The sequence below is a fragment of the Pygoscelis adeliae genome, unplaced genomic scaffold (genome assembly GCF_000699105.1).
Source record: "Pygoscelis adeliae isolate BGI_AS28 unplaced genomic scaffold, ASM69910v1 Scaffold167, whole genome shotgun sequence".
Classification (NCBI taxonomy): Eukaryota; Metazoa; Chordata; class Aves; order Sphenisciformes; family Spheniscidae; genus Pygoscelis; species Pygoscelis adeliae.
In genome coordinates this window covers 7,829,013-7,840,156 of record NW_008825428.1, presented here as the reverse complement: position 1 = coordinate 7,840,156, position 11,144 = coordinate 7,829,013, and positions in this window count along the sequence as shown.

Genomic DNA, 11,144 nt, shown 5'->3' with positions numbered 1-11,144 from the left:
ATACGGTCCTTCACAGGCTGAAGGTGGATATCTGCTCCACCGTGGACCTCCATGGGCTGCAGGGGGACAGCCTGCCTCACCATGGTCTTCACCACGGGCTGCAGGGGAATCTCTGCTCTGGCGCCTGGAGCACCTCCTCCCCCTCCTTCTTCACTGACCTTGGTGTCTGCAGAGTGGTTTCTCACATATTCTCACTCTCTTCTGACTGCTGCAGTTGCCCAGCAATTTTTTCCCCCCCTTCTTAAATATGTTATCACTGAGGCGCTACCACCGTCGCTGATGGGCTCGGCCTTGGCCAGTGGCAGGTCTGTCTTGGAGCCGGCTGGCATTGGCTCTATCAGACACAGGGGAAGCTTCTAACAGCTTCTCACAGAAGCCACCCCTGTAGCTCCCCGCCACTACCAAAACCTTGCCATGCAAACCCAATACAAGGTGTTAATTAGCCAGTCAAGCACAGGACCTGATACCTCATCTAGCAAAGGGGTATTTTCAAGTCCAAGGGAGTGAAACAGTGCTCATTTTAATGAAGTGGAAATGGTCAGCTGACATAGTGGATAAGGAGGAAAAATCGTATTTTATGACCCCTGGCAGGATTTTAAATGGGAGGTGGCTTATAGAGGGTATCATTCTCCAGCAAGATAAGACAGTCTTTAATGATTGTTACCCGAGATGTGTGTGTCACTGAAAGAAGGAACCTTTTGTCAGGAAAATCTGCAACTATTCAACCTTACCATGAAAGAGAGGTATAGGTAGAAAGATGCTCTTATGTGCATCTTTAACTTGTTTTGTGGTGAGAGTGATTTTGAAGTAGCTGGGCAATAAAAAGACATTCCACACCCAGAACTGTGCTGCTTCCAAAGCCATCACACCCATAAACAAGGGCATCAGAAGCATTGGAGCGAGTGCCTGTGTGCTCTGCAGTGTATCCAAAGGGCAGCAGTTGCCCCATACAGGTGGAAAGCATGTATTACTGGGGTCTAGGGAGGAAGAAGGGTTTTCTGGTGATGGGTTAGAGCTGATGGCAGAGCTCACTGACAGTCAGGAAAATACTGGAGAGCACTCTTGGACTCTGGTTGGCCCAAGGGGAGTTCACTACAGTCAGCAACTGCTCTTGGCTGGCACAAACTGCAATTTCAGCATGTCCTGGTTTTGGCAGGGATAGAGTTAATTTCCTTCCTAGTAGCTGGTGCAGTGCTGTGTTTTGGATTTAGGAGGAGAACAATGTTGATAACACACCGATGTTTTAGTTGTTGCTAAGCAGTGCTTACACTAGTCAAGGACTTTTCAGTTTCTCGTGCTCTACCGACTGAGAAGGCTGGAGGTGCACAAGAAGCTGGGAGGGGGCACAGCCAGGACAGCTGACCCAAACTGGCCCAAGGGACATTCCATACCATGGGACGTCATGCTCAGTATATAAAGCTGGGGGAAGAAGAAGGAAGGGGGGGACATTTGGAGTGATGGCGTTTGTCTTCCCAAGTAACCGTGACGCGTGAGGGAGCCCTGCTTTCCTGGAGATGGCTGAACACCTGCCTGCCGATGGGAAGGAGTGAATGAATTCCTTGTTTTGCTTTGCTTGCGTGCGCGGCTTTTGCTTTACCTATTAAACCGTTTTTATCTCAACCCACGAGTTTGGTCACTTTTACCCTTCCGATTCTCTCCCCCATCCCACTAGGGGGGAGTGAGCGAGCGGCTGCGTGGTGCTCAGTTGCCAACTGAGGTTAAACCACGACACAGCACCTCTAGTTTGCTGGAGCAGTAAAAAATGTAAGTATCACAAGGTACAAAATACAGGCTCCATGCCCCAGTATGCAGGCCACACAAGAGTGGTTATAGGGAAACAACCCCAAACACACGTGGCAGAGGTATGTATAGCACACGGAGACTTTCAGAGTCTGCCTCAGTGACTTTATGAAGTCTTTGGAGACTCCGTGGTGGTGTTCATGGGTTGACTGAAATTGGAAGCAACTGTCTGCTGAAGTGTTGAAAAGAAACAAAAGGATCCTTTGTGAAAATAACACAGCCAAAAAACTCTGAAAAATACTGCCCCTTGTTTTGTGAGACTCTCTACTTCCTCTTTATGCATGAAACGTAAAAGGAGTTAACGTTGCTTAGAAGTGAGGAACTCCATACAGGAGTAGGTTTTATTTTTGTATCAGTTTGTTCTTCTTTAGCATATTTGAATTGTTTACTTTTTGCTATTTTCTTTCTGTTGCCTGGAAACATTTAGTAAGTTGTCAGCACTATAACATTGGCTGATTTAAGATTCAACTAGAATGAGCTTTAACACAAAAGCTTATAGTATGCTTTTTTAAAAAGACCCCAAAAATATTGAATTAAAGGGTTTTTTGCTTTGTCAAGTTTTGAGTAACTAGGGATTAATTTTACTAGGATAACAGCATTGAATGTACTTTTACAGTAAGATCAACTTCTTGTCCTTGACCCGGTATGCACTGCTGAGGCAAGATTTCTCACCAAAACCATTATCCCTTTCTCTGAGAACCAGACTGATGATGTTGCATGCATTACATGTGACTAATTCAATACAGATTTTTAAAAAATATTGCTCTTTCAACTTTCAACTTTCTTTTCTGATTATAATCTCAGAAAGCTGAGGTATCTGCTATGCAATAGGTCTATCAGGACTTTGACTCTGCAAGATTTTGAACACCTTCCTGAGACACGCTGTTAACTCCCATTAGAGTTTATGAAAGTTAATGATGAAGAGGCATTTCTGCAGTACTGACCACAGGACTCAAATCATTCAGTGTGAAGTTGCACCGTGTCGGACACATCTGCAAAGAGCTCATGTCTGGCATTTTAGAGTAAATATCCTATCAGCACTTTTAAATGTTTGGTCCAATATGTGGGAATCTTCAACAGGAATTCATTCCTAAGCCTAAAGTAGGATAATTGAAGTGACTTGATTATATGAAATTGTTTCCAGGAGAATTCATGTGAATGATCGGTCTCAGTTAATACCTATCTCTAAATGTTTATTTTGCTTATGGGACTGCTTGAAACATGTTGATAGCTCTCGTCTAAATATAGACCACTGCTCATAGGTGAGAGAATATTAATAGGTTCACAATATCGTAGAATCCACACTATTTATTTTTAAGTAGTTTAGTTTTAGAGTATTTAAGTGCTTAACGTCCCAACTATACTGTAACTCATAAACCTTCACTACTTCTGCAGTGATATTTCCCTAACTAAATGAGCTACCAGGATGATCTTCCTAAAAGTTCAAGCTGAAAAAGCAAGCTAGCCAACAGTTGTTCTGATACATGTTAATTGGTTGAGATGAAAAGCAGTGCTGAGAGCTTTCTGACATCTCATTTTAAACACAGTTGTACGTGTGTTTTATGTCTCAGTTCTTCTGAGAGCCCTTTCCTCTCGGTCCTGGGGATGATCATATACATAGCCTGTACCCCATTTTGAATTTACAGGAAAATCTTGGAATAAGCAGAAAGGCCACATGCAGTAATGGGGAACAAAGAAGCAATAGCAGAGAAAAGACTGATGGCAAATATTGTGAAAGAGCCTGCACCCTTCACAATGATACTATTCATATACATAAATCACATGCTTATGTGTTTTTCTGGATCTGGGCCTAACTGCACAACTGGATTTCTTTCAAGCGGCAAGTAAGTGAAAGAAAAAGCAGAAGACAAACTTAGATTCCTCTGGTGGAGAGAGTAGTTCAGGCCCACAAATCAGAAAGTCAAGGACTGTAACGGAAAGCTGCAAAAGATCTGGAAAAGAGGAGAGAGTAGAATGTCACTTTGCACAGTGGTGGTTTAGTGTTAGTATTTAAAATTGAAGATGCTTATTTGGTGAGCTTGGAGGTTCATTTTCCACCTTCTATTAATCTTTGGTTGTATTTTCAGAGAATGGGACTGGATGTGGACTAAAGCCCTTCTGAGGTAAAGAACAAGGCTATATTTTGGTCTCTGAGGAGGCTGACTCCTGTTTCAGGGCAGAATAAGGTTTTGAAAGCTTTTGTAAGAGTGCATTATGCAACCCTGAATTGGTAAAGGATGGTGACTGTGAAAGATGTTGAGGATATGGGGTGTGGTAACAGATTGGTGAATATCCTGAGTGCTGTGCAGTGTAGAACTAAAGTGCATGTAGGTCACAGCAGATTCCTTTCAGAGCTGAACAGCGTTAATATGCAGAAGGCAGAATGCAGCTTGTTCATCTACTGGATCAGAGATCCTGCTACTTTGCTTAATCTGTTCTTTTGTCAGGAAGCCAATTGGCAGCCTAAGCTCTGTGCCATATATTTTCTTATTTTTAATGTTTGTGTGTTGCATAATAAAAATATGAGAGGTGTGGAAGTAAAATTGCAGCTTGATCAGTTTCATTTTGAAGCAGATCATTCATTTGAATGGAAAATTAATGGCTATTCTAAACTGTATTTTCCTGTACACAGATATACATGGAAATAGAAAAAGTATTTATTAATTGATGATACGTTAATGTCATCTAAAGATGTAGTGAAACAGGAAGATAATTGCATTAATGTGTAAAATACAATATTTGAGCCCAACAGATCTAACAAATGTGACACTGTGCTTTATCTAATGAGTGTAAGTGAAATCTCACACGAGATTAGAGAATGCAGTGCTTTGTACTGCAGGATCTTCCATTCCCATTCCAACCACATAGCCATAATCATAAGTCATTCATGACAAAAATCAATGATTGTAGTTTTCTGACAGCTTTTGTTCACTGTTCCTAGGAACTGTTTTCTATCTTTTCTCAAGAGGGTATTTAGAATTTAAGCTCCCTCTCTCTGCTTGTTTATTATGTACAGTGCCATTCATTTGCCGAGAGACCACGGTGCCAAGTTCCAGCTTGGCATTTGTAGAACATTCTCCTTTCAGTCCCTTGAGAATACATGCTTTGGCCTCTTCAAAGCCAGCAAATTCTCAGCACTCTAATGAAGTGGTGCGGTCTAGGCTGAAGTGGGCAGAAATGTTACCAGCATCTGTCTCAGTGTTTGTGGCCACAACATGGCACAAACGATAGAGTTATCAATGATAGCTTTTGATATAAAAAATATGAAGGAAGACTTATTTTTTTCTGAATCTGTATTCGAATAAAATGTCTCTAATTGCATGGGTAGAGCATTAAAGTTTTCTAGTATATATTATGTCCTATAGCGGACTCTTAAGAGAAGAAAATGTGCAGCAGTAGGCCAGATTTGTAAAAGATTATGTAGTTCTGCTCCAGTAAAATTGGCCTTTCACAATCCATTATATGGTAAGTCAATATAAAGGCAACAGACCTCATTTACAAACTGGGAATTCCCAGTGTAGTTGCTTTCCAAACAGGGTACCTGATCAAAAGCCTTCGCTATCAATTCTACTAATTGACAGTGCCTTAAAACCCTTTATTCTGTTACCCGGAGGCAAGCTGAGGACAACCACCATCATTGAGAAAATACTGGTTTTTCTAGGATATCCTGTGCTTGTTCTGCAAATTGCAAATAGACACAGAATACAATTTATACCATTGTGAGAAGAAAGTGTTGTGATTAAGTCTGGAATCTGTGTTCTCTTAACCCTTCATTGCTCAATTTTCACAAGTTAAAAAAAATCATATAAACCTCTCCTTTAAAACAGAGAAATAGGTCAAGTTGTACTTTGTTAAATCTGGCCAGCATCCTGCCATTACAGAATGAGAAGATGAATAAACATACAGGGCTTAACCAGGCAGAGGCTTTAAATCTATTTATTCATCTTGATGTGCCTACCTTCCGCACAGCCTCCTTTAGAACAGAATAGTTGGTCTGTTAGGTCTCTGAGGACTAGCTTTTTACTTGTGTGCTGGCAAGTGAATCCCATGCCTTCTTGTAAGTTAGTAATGGGGAGAGACAGGGCAAGAAGAGCCAGAATAAATCTCCATTAGGATTAGACAACCTTGTAGCTACTCAATAAGAAGCAAAAACTGGCTGGTCAGAGCCTGAATAGGCAGAAGGACAAGGAGCTGTTGCTGAGCTGACGATGGGTGACATAGTTCTTTGGAGCAGAGGGGGTAGGGGAAGGGAGCTGATTTTGCTGGAGGTGTTTTTCAGTAGTAACTGTGGGACTGTGTGCTGGTTTTGGCTGGGGTAGAGTTAATTTTCTTCATAGTAGCTTGTATGGGGCTATGTTTTGGATTTGTGCTGAAAACAGTGTTGATAACACAGGGATGTTTTTGTTATTGCTGAGCAGCTCTTACACAGAGTCAAGGCCTTTTCTGCTTCTCACACCACCCCACCAGCGAGTAGGCTGGGGGTGCACAAGAAGTTGGGAGGGGACACAGCTGGGACAGCTGACCCCAGCTGACCAAAGGGATATTCCATATTGTATGACGTCATGCTCAGCATATAAAGCTAGGGGAATAAGAAGGAAGGAGGGATGTTAGGAGTGATGGCGTTTGTCTTCCCAAGTAACCATGACTCATGATGGAGCCCTGCTTTCCTGGAGATGGCTGAACACCTGCCTGCCCATGGGAAGTAGTGACTGAATTCCTTGTTTTGCTTTGCTTGCGTGCGCGGCTTTTGCTTTACCTATTCAACTGTCTTTATCTCGACCCACGAGTTTTCTCGCTTTAACCCTTCCAATTCTTTTCCCCCCAACCTGCTGTGGGGGGGAGTGAGCGAACGGCTGTGTGGTGCTTAGTTGCCAGGTGGGGTTAAACCACAACAGACTGTCACCTTAATTCCATGACTATTAGACTGGCCCAGTCTGCCTCCAGCTCACTCCTGCCTGCCTGTTCTCGTCTGCTCCCGGCTTGTCTGGATTCACAGCATCACAGCCCTTTTCCACTTGAATGCTGGCCTCTGGGAGAGTCTTTATCTGGTATGGTACAAAAGCAAGCTCACATCTGCCAGTACAGCTGAGCTGCCCATTCCTCTGTGCATTTGATTGGTCTTCAGCAGTTGCGTCACTGAAGACCCCATATTTAGTCTCCCTTGAAGAAGAACTATGAAGTAGTGCTAGAGCAAATAAAGAAGAGGGGCACTTTGGTCACAATATCAAGCCAAAAGGAAGGAACTAGGTTCTCATGAAAGGGCCTGACTCCACCAGCCCAGCACAGAGCCTTTGGTGATGCTCCCAGTGCCCTTCTTTAGTCAGGAAACAGGCTTGAGTTTCAGATGCAGTGCCATCACCTGAACAGTTTGGGGACTGCGTCTTGCAACACCATCCATAGTCTCCTAGACATTGCCAATTTACATGATATGGAATAACGTTTGCCTCCTTATAGTATCACAGGTTACCCTGAGAAGCGTCTTTAGCTACTGTCTTACAACTGACAGCTGCCTACTAGGAGTGATGAGCTTCCATGCTGCAGTGATCTCCGTCTTTGGTGATGCTCCTGCATCAATTTTACAAGCAAGATCCCCAATAATTACCTAGGTGTTGGGGTTTTTTCTGAAAAACATGTGAAACGTTAAGTACTTTCGGTCCCTGCTTCCCTGATGAGAAGGGATGGGTTTCCTCTGGAGTCTTTTTCTGAAATTGGTGTAGAGTAGGAACATAGTTCTCAGCGGTGCTGTATCATATAACATTTGGCTAATGCTCTGGGGCTATTTCTGGTAACTGCAACAGGAGTTACAGTGTCAGGGTAGGTCTATTATATGTTCTAATAAAATAACTAGTAGTCTGATGCAGACTACATGAATTACAGAGATTTGGAGCCTTTCACCTCATTTGTGGCATATATATTGAAGAATGAGCTCTGTGCTTAACAGAGATTGCACGGGGATTATGAAATGTAGAAACTGTAGAAATGTATGAAATGTAGAAAAAAGCAGTTTTATTCAGCAGCAGATTACTGTCATTTTACTGCACACTTATGAAAAACTGGAGTTTCTAGTTAAAAGAATACAGAAAAAACAGACTCTATTAACATGTAGATATCAGCCTATATAGAAATACAGCATTTCAGTAAAAAAAAAAGTGAAAAAGCATTTATCAATGCATTTGAAATGAATATCATTTACATAGCATCACCAAGCTGTCTGCAGTCTCTTCAAAAATATCTAATTTGGAGAGGCCCCTGCACTTGGCAAGCTATCCAATGAATAAGATAAACCAATCCAGATAATGGATAGCTGAGGTACAAGTGTAGGCATTGTGCAAATGTGCTAGTCCATCCGTGATGGCAGGCTAAGCAAAAAGAAACACGTTATTTAAGGCAGAGATGTATCATATGTGACTTTTTTGAAGTGAACAAACAAAAGAACGTAACATATTCACAGACCCATATATGACTGAGGACACTTATTTCACTCGTATCTTGGGAATTATGGCTTTACCTGTTCTGTTGATGCTGTTCTGCAAAAGAAATCTGCTTCAGCCTATTGACTAGTTCATCCTGCACCAATCTGGGAGTAGTTAATTGTACATCTGCATAATTAAAATTGAATTATACAGATAAGTGTGAGTGATCCTGCCCCAAAACAGGCAACTGCAAAAACATTAGGATGCTCTGATTTATTTTAAAACATGGGCAAACAAACAAAATCCAAACAGTAAAACAAAACACAAAGAAGGTATCAAAATGGAATGCTACCATGGGGAAAGGAAGCAAGAAGATAAATCTTCAGTGGAATATTGATTTTTATACACAAAGAAGAGCTCACACAGGGTAGAGAATATTTAACCAAGAAGACGACAGCAGAAAAGAAATGCACTTCCACCAATCCCTTAAGGAAGCTGCAGTCACCTAAGCAGAACCATAAAAAGGACTAGAAATATCTTCCCTGATAAAAGGTACCCTGAGAGAAGGGCTGGGCAATATTTTTCATATTTTTGTGATGATTTACTTTGGGGTTGGGGGTGAAAATTTCATTGTTTTTAGGAATCTCCTTTTTCTCCACTTGAGTATGTTTAAAAACAAATGAACACATGATTAAATGAGTTAGAATTTAATATACTTTGAAGATAAATCACCTCTGGATATTTTGAGTGAGAAGAAAAATTCTCCATTTGAATCCTCTTAAATTTCTTTCTATTTTTGACCATCTTTTCCTGAGGCTGTTTACTGTGCATGTATTAGACAGAAGGATAATGAAGCATTTTAAATAGGCAGGATCCATGCTTGTCTCCTTAGAAGGGAGCTTCTTTTTTCTGGCTGATATTTTTTTTTAAATCCTGCTTTTTGAATAAGGTAGTGTTCACCAGGATGAAGGAGTTAAAGGATACCCAAACAAGTCAAGAGCTATCTGTCCATCAGGGCTAATCCTGAGGTAGAAGCACTAAGAGGCTTCAGAAAGAGGGAGTTGGTGGTGGCATTTATTTTGCTTCTCTGTAATTGTCAATTGAGAATGCCTGGGCCTCAGCCATTAATAAATATGAGTGGTTTATTGGGTGGTATAATCAAAACCTATGCAAGAGAAGACAGAGATATTTCAGAAAGATCAGCTTGTGCATCTCAAATGGGAGCTCCCAAACTCGGTGGCTTCACGACAGGACAGGGTGGCAGTCTGCGGTTAGCCTTTGATGCATAGCTAAATAGTCCTGAAAATAATTCCACAAATGGTAGATGAAGAAGACAAGGCTCTTACTGATAACTCTTGTAGTATTTCCATGCCTATGATACTTGCCCACATAGGAAAGGTCTAGAGTTAAGAGAATCTGTTCTCAAAATAGAAAGTGGCTATAGAATGGTAAATGGATTTAATACTTATGCTACATTTCTACTCAATCATAAGCAAGGTTTTACATGTATTCTCCATGCTATACAAGGCTGGCTGTTAATTTTTCTCATTGTTGCCTCGTCTTCTCGAGGTATGAAATAGCTTCTTGTTACATAACTTGGGTGCCCTAAGTCTGTCACATTTGCTGCTATACATTCTGATTTTGAAAAAGAAATTGGTAACTTACTTAGCTTCAGTTTATGTTACTGTCTTTGACCAATTTACAGACTTATACATGATACCATGGATTCATGAGTCAGCCTTTACTGTAAGAGTACAATGACTCAGTTTTGGCCTGGGAGCCAGAGAGCTAAATATAGTACCTAGCATTAGAGCCTGGTACAGCTGGGGGAAAAAAAATCCATTTTGGGACTTATGAAAGGTCAGTTTGGAACAGAGGTGCCTGGAGTGCAGAAACACTTGCCCCGACCACTAACTTTACTCTGTTCTTGTTTGAGAAGTAGCACTGCGGAGGTGGTGGGGACAGAGAAAAGCGCAGGAAGGTAAGACAGGGAGAGGAAGAGATGGAAGAAATGGATACTGAAAAGGAACTGATTCTCAAGTCTCTTAGCTGGTTATTCCAGGCACTGGTGCAGGATGTGGGCTAGAAAATATCCAGTCCTGTGGGAAAGTGGTGTTACAGCAGTACAAATGTCTGGGGTACCAGCCCTGAGCTACGCACCGGCTTTCCCTGGCTCCAGTCTTAGTAGGAGAGCCGAGACCAACCACTGTCCCCATCTTTGTCTCTGCGGAGATACTACCCACCAGCAGCTTTTAGTTTTGGAGTGCCCTCTGTAGTACTGATGTAAGGCAGTCTCCTCCACACGATAAATATATTTTCTTTTTAAGAAGCACTGGGGCTGGGAAGAGCCTGTTTCACAGTGTTCAGGAGCATAGCTCACTGGAACCAACTGCTTGGTGGTACCCTGCCTTCCTGAAAAATGCTCCAATGAAGCTGTTGGAGGAGTTCAGCATGCTGGAGGGGAGCATCCTGAAGTGGTGCTGTTCTATATAAAAAAAAGTCACAGCATATCAAACTGCCCCACTTGCAAGACAGGGTCCCATGCTGAGACAATAAAACAGCGTATGGCTCTAGCCATACGTATTTCATTCTTATGATCAGTTTGTGACCCCTTCACTATTTTTCATAGATATTTTTAGGTAAATTGTGGATGTGTCTCAGTCCCATGAACTCAACTGAAACTGTTGAATAAAAATGCTCCTGAAAATACTTTTGAAAATTAGAGCACTCTTTCAAACAGCAGAGTTAAAACATGAAATAAATAACTATTGTTTTCCTGCCATTGGCTATGTTTTTCAGCCTAGAACAGGCAGCTGGCAAGAGTAAATCTTTCATGTGTGAAAGGGCAAGTTCCCCCTACTCCATCTGTCAGTGGCTGCCACTGGCTGGTAGTCGTGTAGCAGCAGCAGAGCCCGGGAAAAGGATTACACT